Raw genomic sequence first — 13,849 nt, forward strand, 5'->3', positions numbered from 1 at the left:
AAAAATAATGGTGATCTGCAAGACAAAGTGCTCAATTCAGAAACTCTTTCTCCCGAGGAGATATCTAGAAGGAATATTTTAGCTCAACAGACTCCTAAGGTTCAAAATGGGGGATTTTGCAAAACCACAAGAACCACATTTAGACCCCAAGGAGCAATTGAATGTACATGTGGTAGTTGAACATGTAGATCTCCTTATGAGAACGTTTGGACTTCCGGAAAAAGAGACAATTTTTTTCTGAAAATAAACTGACAGGGCAGAGATTATAGAGCTCAAGTTATTGTCCAGACCTTCTTGTAAAAAGGAGCGCGAATCTGAATTAAGAAGGATGGAAACTCTTCTTCTCACACCAAGAAATATGAATATTCCACAGCCTGTGGAAGGATCCTGGCCCCAACCTCAATGCCACTAAAACCACTTAAGCCAAGAATCTTCTTGGCCAATTCAGAGCTACCAGAATTACAAGCGCACCCTCTCTTGGATCTCTTTAGAGCATGGGGTAGCATAGCTATCAGCGGGAACAGATTTATCAACCAATAATTACAAGGGACCGTCATGGCGTACAGCAGGAACCACTTCAGATCCCTGATTCTTGAGTGAAAAAAAAAAATCCACTTTGAGGTACAGCTGAGGGCCATCATATCAACCTGGTTGACCCCCACTGTTCCACAATCTGAAGCAAGACTTCTAGGTGAACAGACCATTGCCATTGACAAATGGCATGTCTGCTTAGGAAGTTCGCTTCTCAATTTTATACCCCTGGAATGAATACTGCTGAAATTACTGGTATCTTTCTGCCGAGTGTATAATTTTGACGGTCTGTTTCATTGTAAGAGAGTAGCTCACTGATGATTTATGTATGCTACGGCTATAGCTTTGTCCACTGCCATGAGTTCTACTGACCCCTGCTAATAACCTCTTGAGTGAGAGACTCAATCCCTGAGATCTTTGGGGGGGTAATAGGAGGAGGGTTCTTCCCTCCATAGGGAGTGCAGTGAGCTGTGTCAGTTCTGGGCCAGTGACTATGCTACGTTGGCATCACCATCCTGGCTGTTTCCCCATACATGCACGGACCGCTTTCCTCAGCCTCGCAAGCCACACTTCTGGTTCCGATTGTACATTTGGAAGTTTAGCCTGACAAGTAAAATACATTACAGATTTACCCACACCAGATATACTGTAGCTCTGGAACTGTTCCCCTTATTTGACATGAAAGGTGGGTGACAAAAGAAGGAAAACTGTAGAGCACAGTCTTAAAGGCAGAAAGTGAATCTACAAACACTGACAAGAGTATTTAATTGCTGTATTGCGTGATCTGGTAGAGAAAACTAGTACAGAAATAGACAAAAATGTAATGAATTGTAGTACCCAATATTAGGAGGAGAGATTAACTACAGTAACTTATTTGGCTGAATATGAGCAATCACAGATACATTTCTCAGAGATATAATCAATCACACAGAAAGCTCATAGAAAATAAGGAAAGGGTGTAGCTGTAGAGAGCTACACCAAGTTCATTCAATAGAAGACAAAATATTTACACAGAAAATTTTCCACAGTACTTTCCTTAGAGAGCAATAGAGGTGAGAAGCCTATGACACCGTATGAGGAGAGGAGCTGTCTGTTATTTCTGACAGGTAAAGTCCGCAAGGAGGGGGTGTCAATTACTGTTTAAATGCACCTTCCTCCTTGTCCATTCTAGACATGGCGCTGTCCTGCAGGACAAATTCCCTCTGCACATGCCTGCCTCCAGAGCGGGGCTGCTACTGTAGTAGCACACACCTGACTTGTTCTAACCACTGGATGTCCATGCTGGACATGGCAGTCACTGGCTGACTTCTTAAATCCTCGTTTTCCCACCCAGAAAGGGAGACTGGAGGCAACAAAGCTGAGCTGCAGCTCCTGGAGCACTGTCAGGTGACAAAGATGCTACTGAAGTTGCTCGCTAACACTGGGCTCTCTGATCACTGACAGTGATAGTGACCAGGCTTCCCCTCCAGGAGTCATCCCACAACATGAGTGGGAGAGGGGAGAGTAGAGGTCACGCTGCTCCGATCCTCAGTGGTGTAACAATATGCTGACACACACATATGTAAATAAAGAAAAAAAGTAAAACAAAAATGTTCCTTGCTACCATCGTCAGCACAGTGTATTAGCACCTAACTCCATGGGCACTTACATTAAAACTGGTTGTCTTTTTGAGAGGTGATATAGATAGGGAGGAGCATCGGAATTTTGAATTATTTCAAATAAAATGCCTACTACTGGATGAGTCCTTCATAAGCTTATATTATGCTGGTGTGACAGCCGCCTTAAAATTCTGATGCCCTAAGGATCTAGATTAGCAAAATAAGTGGGAATGGATTTCTCAAACCGCTTTACATGATTTGAATGAGGTTGCATTATTTGAAAAAAGTTTGTATAGTTGAATAGTTCCAGTGCATAAATCTCCATCTGCTACTCTTGATAGCAGTTGGCCAGTTGTTGGGAGGGAGGATATCAAGGCCAGAGAGGGCAGCGTGAATTTGGTTGTGAACAGGAAAAGGTGGGATGTGAGTGAGGTAGCTGCAGCTCAGAACAAGAAAGTCACCTCACATTTATTGGGATTGTATAATCGCATTGATAGTCAATTGCTTTTAACAGCGATCAGCATAAAGAAGCTTTAAAAATTGAGTAGGGGTTGGGTGTTGGAGCCAGAAAGGGCTGCGTATGATTGGTTGTCTGCTGCACAAGGTGGGTGGTAATGAGTGGAAGTGGCTCATTACAAATTGTATGTTGTCCTCTCAGATCCAGATCACTGTTTTCTCAGTTCAAGCAAAGGGACTTTACAGCCAATTTACCGTTTCAAGTGTACCTATCATATACATGTTGAAATGTATATGTTTTCACAGTTGGCAAAATGGGCATAACTTCCTAGTGGAATTTGGTCAACAGAAAAACCATGTCCACTCCTCGATTACCTCATTGTTCCCTGTCTAATTACTGGAATCCAATATATTAAGCTAAGGTGTCCAGCACATCTTGGCTAATGTTGGTTTAATTAACACCTATCATGGTCCAAGAGAGAATTAACTTTATTTCATGCATAAAATTGTCCAAATAAAAGTGACCTTCAAAAAATGCTGTCATATATGGTCCCTCTGGCAATTGCGTACTAAATAAAATTGTTGTCCTCTTTTGATAAACTCCTTAACAAAAAACATGCCCCCTCTGTACAGCAAATAAATGGATTGCCAAGGGCCTTGTGAACTCTGAGGGAACTGCCTAAAACTTGGAGCTCTGTAACCTGGGGCCCAGGTCTCTCTGGTCTTTGTTTATCAAGGTTTTCTGAATTTTTATGTTATTAATTCGATATGGGGCTGGTTGGGGAAAATAGGCCTATTTATTAATGGTAATGCTAATAATTAATGTCAGGACTCATAGGGGAAAGGAGGCAAACCTGGTGGGCTATGGCCATTACATAGATGATTTATTTATTATTTGGGATGGAGATGAATTATCAGCACTTCATTTTGTTAATCACCTTAACATTAATTCACACAATTTGAAATTCACTCATTGTTATCATAGATCCTCCATGAACTTTCTGGATGTGACCCTATTTGTTCAGGGCACACAAATAGTAACATCCACATTCTATACAGAGCTTGATTCATGTAATTATTTACATTTAAGAGTGGGCATCATAAACAGTGGATTAAAAACATACCCAACGGTCAGTTATAGAGCATCAAACACAACTACTCTAGGGAGGAGACTTTCAAAATACAAACTAAAGATATGATGGAAAACTTTAGGGCATGAGGTTATCCGAGTCCTCTCCTAATCAGAGCATATGAACAGGAAAAAGCAGTTGATAGAAATACTCTACTCATTTCTAATAACAGAAAAAAAGTAAATTCTGAGACTTTAAATTACAGTTTGTCATTTGTGACTAAATTTAAATAGGTGCTCTTATGAAGTTAGGAAGAGGATAAAAAAAAAATATATATTTTGAAACAAGATACAGTTTTAAACACATATCTGCCAGAGAATCTAGTTGCCATTTTTAAAAAGGCTAATAGTTTGGGAAATATTTTGCTCTAACTTTTTTTGACCCAGAGAAAATGAATAGAAATCAGTAAAAGAATGAAGACTTTAGATGGAACTGAAAATATCTTAATTCCAGAGAGAGAGGTTGCTATAAATGTGGCTGACAATAAGGCTGTAGTTTACTTCTGCTATTAGTATGAAAAAATAAATCATACAAAAAGTTTCATAAACTGTAACACTGAATTTGTAATCAACATCCTACAGTGCAGCGGTCAGCTGGAGTTTGTACACCTAGGAAATTAAAGAATAGATTTGTAGAACATAAATTAAATATTGTAAAAGGTTTTAAGAACCATAGTGTGTCATAATTTTGAGACTCTTCATAATGCAGACACAGTTCATATAAAAGTACTGGTGATAGAACACATTAAGTTGACAGAAAGGGGTGGAGACCGCTACAGGCGGCTCTGCAGACAGGAGGCCTTTTAGATTCATGAACTTGAAAGTTTATTCCTCAGTGGTCAAAACGAAACTGTGGATCTCAATGGCCTTATCTGTCAAGGTAAGAGTTAGAAGCCCCTAAGAATGTAGTTATGGTTAGATTTAAAGTGTGTTGGGGTAATAGAAGTAACCTTCTACTTGCGTAGGGTGTACTTAAGTTGAAGTTTCTCTTCCTGATATATTTAGTCTTACATGATTGGTTAAAGACAAACTATTGCATATATATGTAGGAGTTGGTATGAAATCTTTAGTCTCTTAAACCAAATGGTAGGTTGTTATCCAATAATCTCTCTAATATATTATATATATTACTATTTTATTTTTTATTACATTTTAATATTTTTATTTCTCTATTACATATATTTTTCACATTTTTTATTTTTTAAGTATTTATTATATAATATGTTTGTAAGTTAGAGGGTTAGAAGTGTATGTTTTTCATTAATGTTCTCTACATATCATCCCTCATTGTTTAAAAAAATATAATCTGTGGGTTATATAGGGTTAATGTTTAGTCTGTTCTTCTCCTTAGGTTTGAGCTTCTATTTAGTTTCAAGTCCACCTACTAATTGATGCAATTATACAGGTGTGATAACCTGTTCTATAAAAACCAGACAGATTGTCATCATAGCCTTATGCACTGTCATCTGCTGAAGGTATACTTATTCTAACAAAAGGCGATAGAGGGTCACTGTGAGCATACGATATGGACTTGATGTATTTTTTTTTTATTTATACCCTATTTGTGTTTGATTTTTAATATTTTAGGATTAGTGCTGTTTTTTCTTTTTACTTTTAATTTAGTTCTATTAGATGTCAGAAAACTCTTTCCAGCTGCCGTCTTGTAATTAATACTCTGGGGGGAATTCACTTGACAGCATTACTCATGAGAATGACACAGCCCGCACACTATTACCGGTACTACGGTAGTAGTGCGCATTATTATCGTTCTTGCGGTAATTTCAACACTGATTTTTGCTCGCAGCGCTGAGAGCTGCCAGCAGAAGTCCACTTTAAAATTACCGTACTAATGGTAATAGTGCGCGGGCCGCATAATTCTCACAAGTAACGCTATCAATTGAATTGCCCCCCTCTGAGCGGCCATTTTTTCTTTAATTGTTATTAATTGTATCTGCTATTCATTTAATGTTGGTGGGACGGCGGCCTAGAATGTGAATTGTGCCTATTTCTTTTCTAGGATCCAGACAAGCAATTGAGTTTAGGACAACAGAGTGAAAGCTGCAGAGAACAGAACAGGTAGAAGAGAATATTATGTAAACTGTTGCCCTACAGTTGTTGTAAAGCTACAAGCGCCTGGTATGCTGGGACTTCCACAACTGCTGTAGAACGAGAGGGGCATTGGAAGGGAGTTCACTGTGGGAATATGATGTCTGAGTGGCACTGTGGGGACCAAAGTGGGATTTAATTTCTGTTCTACCTGTGATTTGACTGCCTTCTCCAATAGGATTATTGACATTATCCTCCTGTTTGCTGGGTTGTCTGACTTATTATGGGGGAGGGGTAGTGCAGTGGTGGGACTGGGGTCCATACTTGAGCGGGGAGGGGGCAAATTCAAATTATTATTTCTTCGGGATGTAGAAGGAGTTCTTAAGAAATATTATGATGTCTGATTGGGGACAAGGGGACATCAGGGAATTAATTATTTTCTATCTGTGAGTGACAAGGTGTCTGTGGATTAGATGAGGGCAGCGAGGGACGTAGTTCTATTTTTATGCTTATGTGTGTGTGTGGGCTCAGTGCTAGCTGTCCGTAAGATTATTTGCATGTAGGTAAATATGTATCACAATGTTAATTAGCTACAGTAAAATGAACATTTATTCTGTGCATTTGGTCAAAATTGAAATAAAGGGACATTCCCAGAGGCAAACCTTTAAACCATGGGCTGTCATCTGGAAATTAAGGATATTTAGCATATACAAAAAGTTGAACTCCCCTCCCTCTGTTAGCTAACGCCAGGTGATAGATCACACCTACTGCTGCTTGTTTGTACTGAAAATATCCAAAATGGCACAGCTTCCTTAAGGCAGACCTACGGATATCAACTCACTGAGAACATCACGGAGACATAATGAGTCAAGTGCTTCATGCCTCAGTGATGGTCCAAGTTCCTGGTGAGTTGATAGGCTACATTCTCATAAATATTGGTTTATCACCCAAAATGGCTGCCTCCACCATGTGTAGGTGACAGGTGCACTTTAAAACTTACATGTACTAACATGACAGACACAAAGGAATATATAACTACAAATAAGTTAAATACAAATAAGATTTTCTGGTGAAATATTGTGCAAAACAGAAACATGAATACATGTTCTATTTTATAGTACCAATTGTTTGTAAACAAACTTACACAAGGTAATAAGTCTTGCAAATCAATTATATGGTACTTAAACTCAAATTGTATCAGTTCCTTGTGTAACTTACATGATAACTCAGAGTTTAAAAAAACAAATTAGGTGGAGATGAGCCTCCCTTCCCCCAATTAGCATACCTGTAGCAGTCTCATGCACCTGCCGTTTAGGAGAAAGACAGTCCCATGATCCTCCAGGGCTCACAGCCTGGGATTAGCATGTAAAATTAGAGGTTCTCAATGCAGCTTACTGGAGAACTCGCATTGACAACTGTCTGTAAGCCCTGGAAGATGACGAGAAAGGAGGTGCTGCTGGGGGTGAGTTTCTTCTAAACCATGAGTATGCAAAGCATGGAACATTTTTTATTTTATTTAATACTTAACACTGATGTATGGTGACAGTGTAGGGGTACAGTAAAGTGTTCAGGCATAAGTTCTCATTTACATTAACTGTTTTACTATGTAGTCAATTTAGAAAGTTTAAAAAAAAGCATCTATGGTGTGAAATAAATCATCCTCACCAACATTTATTTATAAGATGCAGCACCAGAAAGTCGTTACAATGACATACAAGGTTAAAGGAGAAGGTGCAGACAAGGGACAGAAGGTAAAGAGTGCCCTGCTTGTGAGAGCTTACAATCCAGATCTAATGGAAGGGTTATATGTATCATCTAGATTCTTTTATAATCTAAGCAAACGGGACTTGTAAAAGAGTGATGCTGCTCTCATTCTGGCTTGTTGTAATGGCTAGAAAAAGAACCTCGGGGTATATTTACTAAACTGCAGGTTTGAAAAAGTGGAGATGTTGCCTATAGCAACCAATCAGATTCTATTTTTCATTTATGTAGTATATTCTACAAAATGACAGCTAGAATCTGATTGGTTGCTATAGGCAACATCTCCACTTTTTCAAACCAGCAGTTTAGTAAATATACTCCCAAGTTTGTTTGAGTGCAGTCAGCATGCATGTATTCCCTTTTTAAATGGTGTGTTTTCACAAATTCAAAGCAGTCAACCTGGGGAATTACAAGTGACGGTAAGCTACAAGAGACTGTGGAATGTTTGCAAGTAAAAGTTGCTCTCTGAAGCTCTTTTCTGAGTTATGTTTACATAGGACAGGATTAAGCATTGGGTTATTTTATGTTCTCTTATATCACCAAGTTTAATTTATTGGTTTGTGACTTAGTCCACGTGTGCCCTGCTGTCTGCCATTTCTACACCACGAGACCACAATCCCATTATCTGATGTGATTACACTGGATGTATTAAGAACATCACCAAACAAACAATAATTTATACAATTCTTAAGTATTCCTCTTAACATACAATCCCAGGTTTATTTTGAATCCTGTTAAACTAGTGTTCTATTTTCCAGGAGATGTACTATACCCTTTAAAGAAACCCTCATATGGCATTAGGTCCTCCCCTGGCCAGGTATTACTCCCCGTTAACTAAAGGTAGTAGTAGAGCCAGCATTACCCTCTGGTATAAAACTTTACTGAGTCTCAATGCCATATCTAAGTCTAAACCTCAGATCCAATGGGAATCAGACCTCCAGTTAGAATTGTCAGAAGACTGGAAGACTGGAAAATGTCCAAGTGCCTTAACCATACAGAGATGCTGGTAAAATTATTGAATAGAATGTACGCCACCCCAGACAAACTTCATAAAATCTGACCTTCCATATCTCCGCTATGTTGGCGCAACTGTTCTGAGCGTGGCGATATTTTCCATATATTCTGGTCATGTAGTAAGGCCTCTATGGAATAAGGTCTTTCAATTGATAAGCTCAGTCCTTCGTCACTCAGTCCTCCCCACGCCAGAGTTAGCTTAACTGCAGTACTATCATCATCATCATTTATTTATATAGCGTCACTAATTCCGCAGCGCTGTACAGAGAACTCACTCACATCAGTCCCTGCCCCATTGGAGCTTACAGTCTAAATTCCCTAATATAGACACACACTCACACACAGACACAGACAGACAGAGAGGGAGAGACTAGGGTCAATTTTGATATCATCCAATTAACCTACAGTATGTTTTTGGAGTGTGGGAGGAAACCGGAGCACCCGGAGGAAACCCACTCAAACACAGGGAGAACATACAAACTCCACACAGATAAGGCCATGGTCGGGAATCGAACTTATGACACCAGTGCTGTGAGGCAGAAGTACTAACCACTAGGCCACTGTGCTGCCTATCCCCCTACTCTTCCAAGTTGGGATAGATATGTGACAGGCCAAATATTGATAGCAACCAAAGCAGCTATAGTTCAGGCATGGAAGCAGCCTCTTCCCCCCCCTCCCCTGGCCAAGGTGATCTCTAAAATCAACTTAAATTTTGAAATGGAAACCCTGGGTGTACCATACTCCACGTCAACATCGTCCCCGCTGATTAAGTGGAGAGCCTGGCACAATTATGTGACAGATGGGGAGGGAGCCCCATCACATTCCCTACCCTCGGCCTCTAATGACGCTGGTGAATGATCTTTTATTTGTTGATATGTAGTGTATTATGCTTTCAGGTGCATTGTGTTTGTGTTCCATCCCCTTTATGTACCCTTCCCCCTTTTTTTTTTTTTCTGCACCCCTTTTGAAAAACTTTAAAAATCAATAAAAATTTTATTCGTTAAAAAAAAGAAAAGAAACCCTCTATGATGAAATGTGTTGGGATGTGTCTTAGCACAAGTCTTCATTCATTTATCTTAATCACTGTATGGAGCACTGTGTCACTCATACACTCTTTGGTCCAGAAACAAGCGAAAGGAAATAAAACATAACAGTACATTACCTAACACATTCCAGGTGTGGTCAGAGGCATACACTGCACGAGTTCATTCACAGAAGAAAAAGGAGACACCATAGGATGAACATATGGGAACAAAGTGAAAGAACGTAAGGCAGACTGTGGCAGGGAACTACACAGCCGGAGTGCCCAGCTGATTACAATTAGGAACTGGAGGGTCCTCCAAGAGCATGTCAGTCTTGTACCATGTTGTAAGTTTAAAACAGGAGGAAATTTGAGATTTTAATAAGTCAGGTAAGGAATTCCTATACTTCAATAAAAGTTTTGACCCGGTGTTCTTTATGCAAGGAAGATTCAAGCCAGTCCATTCTAAATGCGAATAAGAGTTTTGTTTGAAAAATGTCCATAGTTGGCGGCTAATCCTGTTTTTACATTTGCAATATATTCTTCGGTATAGCAGCAGATACTATCAAAAGCAGCTTCCTACTACCTCTCGTCAGATGGGAAGACACCCCCTTATCAATACGGTGGCGTGCTGGTGAACCTGCTGCCAGAACCGCCTAATGTAAGGTCATTCCCACATGCAATGAAGAAAAGAACCATCACAGGTATGACTATGACATTTTAGACAGGAGTCGGACAAACCAATATTGTATCTTCAGTTTTGGGGACAAATAGTCCCTATAAAAGATGCTATAAAACATTTCCCTATAAATGCTAGCAGGTAATGACTGAATGGAGAACGATAGGGCAGCGAGTCCAGCGCCACATGGAGGAACAGATCAATCGAGTACGAAAGACCAGAATGTGTTTTCGTGAAATCAAATGCTGTCTTTAGCAGCTTATAGTGAACAGTGATAGCCTTACGGCCCAGGCTTAGAAATCACCATGTTCACAAAAAAGTTTAGTCCAGCGCTTAATCCTTAAATCTCTAGTGTAGAATAGAGTATAATGGTGTACACAGTGTGGTAAGTGGATTATGATTAAGTAATGAAAAGCACTCGCCCAGTGTTGATAGAATCAATGCTTTGGACAGTCTTACACCGATGTACACTGGTGTTTGTTAGACCAAACACAGCTGAATTTCATGCAAAGTTCATCAGGTACTAGGATCACAGTGTCTCTTTTCGTTATATCATTTGTGTTCCAAAAGAAAAAACATACCCATAGGGGCATGTTCAATTCCCTGAGCTGCGAGCAAAAAGCCGGCATTGAAATTATCGTATTAATGGATTACACGCACTAGTACTGTAATGTTGGTAATAGTGCACAGGCCGTGTTACTTTTTACAGTAACACGGCCAATTGAATTCCCCCCATAGTGTACACTGTGTGATAAATAAGGGCAATATGAAGTCTAAATGCTTTATTATACAGATGTCTGTCAGTATGTGTGATTCCACTTGTGCGCAGGAAATATATTCTCAGCAAAAAATACATATCAAATTTAATTTTATACATAAATTCATTTTATCGTCTAAAGTATATACAACACAAAAGATTTTTAATCAAAGTATTTTGAAGCATATAAAAAAATATGGCAAATGGCAATACTTCTTCTCTACTACAACATGTTTCCCAGACCTCTCTCTGCTTCTTGAGGTAAGACTTACCGGCAGTAAGGAAAGGTGTGGATCTCAAAGAAACAAGAAAAGATCACCGGTAAAGGCCACCAATTTAACCTCCTCAGTCCCCTGAGAAATGCTGTGAAAGCTGGGCATCATGGTCAGGATACACAGGAGGGGATCCAAGGCCAAATTGTAAAGCAAAGGTGACAATGGACACCCCTGCTGCATACCCCAAGACATGGAAACTGGCTCACTATAGGTGTCATTAATAGATAAATAGGTAATACGGTCATTATAGATGTATTTAATTAATTGGGCAAATTCCTGGCCAAATGCTCGATACTCATATATCAATTGTGATTGTGTCTAAGAAACCTTTTCGGCGTTCAGACTTAACAGGATATCCACCACCCTTTTGTGACAATGTGAAGATTAAACAGTGGCTGTGATAGCAGTCCGCACCCCTTGCATAGACTGTCTATCATGAGTAAAACCTAACTGGAGAGGCGTGAATAAATCAGGAAGAAAACTTTGTAACCTCTTCGTCATCACTTTAGCGAGGATTTTAAAGTCCTGGTTCAATAAAGTGATGGGTCGATAGGAGGATACAGATAGGCTTCATATAGGCTTCATTGAAGAGAGGGAAAGAGAGCTTATGGGTATGTAGTGTATAATTCAGAGTGGACAGGGAATGGCACAATATTAGGTCGCAGGATTTTATAGTATTCCTCACTCAGGAACTGATTAGTTTTTCCCTTAAAAAATTAATGTATATTCTTTCTCACCATTATCTAAAAATTTGTGGAGCGAAGTGCTTCATTTTTCACATATAGCAATATACACCTAAATTAATAGCTTGTGTTTATATGGTCAATTATCTAGTAATTTTTTTTGTTACCAGTATTGCAGTGTTTTTTAATAGTCATATAATTTGGTTTTCTTGTATAACCAATGGTCCCAACACTGCTTTTGGCGACAACAAGAAGATTTGAGGCCATGTATGAGAACTATTCTATAAATAATTGTAAAGACAGTTTGTGTATGAGGTTTATTGCTAAATGAGTTAAATATATCAATGGGGAGTTATTGATGTATTAACATTACTTCGTCTGCTGTGGAATTAATATTTTATGGCAGACATCATTTTTGTTTGCTCATCACGTACTTAATCATCGTCATGTTTAACTAACCTTCCAACCACATTCCTACATCATTCCTTCATACCTGTCTATTTAAAATGGTGCTTTATTGGCTTGTACCATTTGTGGTGTTAATCTGTCTTCCTGGCAGAAGTTCTCCCAGGTCTACCTGACTGAAGTCTTCATCCATTACCAGCTGAAAGCCTAAAGAAACTAATCTAGGTGTATGCAATCCAATGCCATTGGTAATTAAGACACCAATAAATGTTTAGCGACCCTGAAGCAGTCCATCCAGGGGTTACAGGAGAAACTACCATGCCATGCTGAAACTTACTCATTGACAGATATAAGTCTACAATCCATAAGACATGGAATAGACCTGCTTTTGTGCTGTGTGTGTTTCCAGTTTTCCCGTAGGCTGTCGTATGAGATCTCTTCATCAATTGCTTTGTGGTTTTGGTGAAATTGCTTCATGTTTTACACTTATGTCTTGCAGCTTTTAGACAGTTCACAGCTGACATTGACTGTGCTTCAGTACTGCATGACAGTTTCCACATTACTAGCAGTGGGGCAAAGGTGACAGTATTTATTTTCATTATTGTCCTTTATTTATATAGCACCAACATATTATACAGCACTGTAAAATGACAACATTTTATAATAAGCAATATCCAAAACGCACTGGTTTGAAATATCTGGAACAATAGACGTCCAAGATCATCCTCAACCATACTTAAACAACTATATCCAGAGGAGAAAGGGGCCTACCAGATGGAAAATCCAACTACATAAACATACACTTTTTTGCAAATAGCCGTTTCGTATGCCACTTCCGGGACAATTTCTTGGTTGGACATTGAATCCAACCTCCTGAGTATTTTCACATTATCACATTTATAGGGCATAAGCAAGTCACACAGACCAGCCCCATTATATTTGCCACAAATGGGCCATCAAAAAAAATTCTCAGAAACATTAAGACCATTTGAATGTAGCCAAGTTCAGCTCTTCTTAACCTCTCTTCCCAGACTCAAGCTCTGAGACTCTCCCTCCTTTTGAACACCTTTGTTACAGCCATCCTTTATGCAAGGGTTTGGTATCCCAACTGTATCACTTTTTCATTGAGGCCCTATTCCTTGTCCAGATCCGATCCAACATGAGATGGAATGGGAGACGAGATCCCCCCAGATGGCGAGGCCTGGGGTGACATAGCAAAAAGTTTAAACTCCACTAAAATAATGAAAACTATACCCCAGATAGACTGGGTAGAATGTTCCCCAATACTGATCCCAGATGTTGGTGGCATTATGGCCACAGGGGTCCTCTGCTACATATTTGGTAGTCCTGCCCGGTGATTACTCCTTAATGCGACATGATACATCATACTTACCAACTTTAGAAAGTTGGTTTCCGGGAGCCTGCCGGGGGAGGTGGGCGTGATGGGGGGACGGGGCTTCAAAATGCGCATCATTTTGGACGCACCCCGTGATG

The 13,849-nt window shown here is 39.5% G+C and overlaps 1 long non-coding RNA gene across 2 annotated transcripts in view; it reads left to right on the forward strand.

The window, feature by feature from the left end:
* LOC142094441 (uncharacterized) overlaps window positions 1-13,849 on the forward strand; it is an 88,377-nt gene that overhangs the window by 1,608 nt on the left and 72,920 nt on the right. Inside the window, exon 2 of one of the 2 annotated variants that reach the window (XR_012677666.1) lies at window positions 5,732-5,790. This is a non-coding gene — a long non-coding RNA (uncharacterized LOC142094441). Of the gene's footprint in view, window positions 1-5,731; window positions 6,430-13,849 lie in introns of those variants that run through there. The other variant, XR_012677665.1, reaches the window with a different exon arrangement.

This window comes from Mixophyes fleayi, chromosome 6, assembly GCF_038048845.1.
Source record: "Mixophyes fleayi isolate aMixFle1 chromosome 6, aMixFle1.hap1, whole genome shotgun sequence".
Taxonomy (NCBI): domain Eukaryota; kingdom Metazoa; phylum Chordata; class Amphibia; order Anura; family Limnodynastidae; genus Mixophyes; species Mixophyes fleayi.